Source organism: Mesoplodon mirus, assembly GCF_964341445.2.
Source record: "Mesoplodon mirus genome assembly, contig: HAP1_SCAFFOLD_1247, whole genome shotgun sequence".
Taxonomy (NCBI): Eukaryota; Metazoa; Chordata; class Mammalia; order Artiodactyla; family Ziphiidae; genus Mesoplodon; species Mesoplodon mirus.
In genome coordinates, this window is record NW_028294836.1 from 89,640 (window position 1) to 91,793 (window position 2,154).

Below are 2,154 nucleotides of genomic sequence, written 5' to 3' on the forward strand. Positions count from 1 at the left end.
ACCTTTTAGTAGGTCTTAGGATAAGTGTAGTAGATTCTGACTGGTGGTTTAAGAAAATGAAATAGAATATAATGTTGTCCTTCATTGTTAATAAAATCATATTCAATATTAGCTGTGATTTTTGTTTCAGTTTTAGGGGTAAGAATTGTTGCATAAAACATTCATTTCAGATATACACATATACTTATTAGGTCACCAAGTAAAATACATTTCTTCCTCTTTGTAGAGGTGTGTAGAGTCTGCAAACCCTTACTAGGATAAGGTATTACATCTTTGGAAATTTCTTGTGAAAGAAATAAATATGTTGCCTGACCAAGAAGAATAACTCCAGAGTACTTCTTAAGGAGAGATGGTTGAGGGAAGGTGCTGTATTGCGGAGTTAAGGCCATCGGGACACAACACTGGAGATCTGAGGAGTGGATTCATAGCAAAGAGAGAAGTGCAAAGATTGGCAATGTCAAACACCATTTACTTGACAGTTTTGTTCTGGTCCAAACCTGGAAGGATGAGACAAACCAGGCGCTTTTATCTTTGTTGAATAACAGAATGGCTGTACCTCTGAAAAACTATATTTTGCCTAAAACCTCTACAGTTACTGCAAATATAATACAGGGACAGGTGATAGTCACGAACAGAGAATAATTTCCAGAAATTGAATTAGGGAAAAAAATCCAAATTATTTGAAATGTTTTTTTTTTTTTTTAAATTAGTCAATAAGTGTATTCTAACCCAGTGAAGTAATGAAGTATATCAAACAAAAATGGAAATAATGAAGTTAATATGATATTTTAAATGTTTATAATTTTAAAGAAATTTTGACCTAATAGAGTCATAGTTTAGAACCTAATTCCAGTTTAAATGTATCATTGATGTATCTTGTGTTTTAAATTATAATTTCAAGTTAAAATTAAAATTTTTCTAGGTTTATAATTGGCATTGGAACATTTAAAATAAATTAATATTTAAGTTTATTCATGAGTTGGTCAGACATTGAAATATTAACCAACAGCCAACATTTACCTGAAACTAGATGAGGCTTGAGAAATAAAGGGAAAAAAACCTTTATTCATCAGGAATTTAAATTATATTCTAATTCTTATAAGGAATTATAAAAATCTTGTAAAATGAAATGAAAACTCAACATTTAAATATCTCCATATTCCTCTCAGTCCAACAGCTTTCAATTTCTGTTTCAATCGTTCTTTTAAAATCTTTCTTTCTTTCTTTCTTTCTTTCTTTCTTTCTTTCTTTCTTTCTTTCATCAGTAGATACATCAGTCAGTGTATGACATTGCTACAGTTGTGGTTATAATACAAATTTAAATACATAGATTGTGATATCAAGAAACATGTCTTGGGAGGGGGAAGGGTAAGCTGTGACAAAGCGAAAAAGAGGCATGGACATATATACAGTACCAAACGTAAGGTAGATAGATAGTGGGAAGCAGCCGCATAGCACAGGGAGATCAGCTTGGTGCTTTGTGACCGCATGGAGGGGTGGGATAGGGAGGGTGGGAGGGAGGGAGATGCAAGAGGGAAGGGATATGGGAACAGATGTATATGTATGAGTGATTCACTTTGTTATAAAGCAGAAACTAATAAAAAAAGAAAAAAAAGAAACATGTCTTGATTAACTGATATAGCTGGGGAGAAAAGATATACTAATAAAAGCATAAATAACAATGTAAGTGAGAATCTGATAAAGCTCCAAGTATGTGATAAGACTAAGGTTGTAGGAGTTCAGAGGTGGGAAGTACTACATGGTTTTTACCTTGAAGCACTGATAATAATCAGAGGAGTTGAATCATAAGGACAGATTAAATTCCAGGCCAGAAATATAGGACAAGTAAAAGCACTGACAGAAGAATGCCTTAAATGTGTTTAGAGACTAATGAATGTAACCGGTTGATTACTGCAAAGGATTTGTAGAACAGGTATAAAAAGAAAGGATAAGAAGGTAGGTGGAGGAAGATGCTACCATCGCATCTAAATTCTTGTACCTCTTCTAAGAATCTAGAATCTAAAAGGATAGGTCTAGCGTGTCTGCATAAGGTCACCCAAACATGCCCTTTTCCATTCTTTCCTCTCCCTCCTTCACCTAATTGGGTCAGCGTTAGATACCTGATGCAGGCTGGATGAACCAGATTATCTCCTC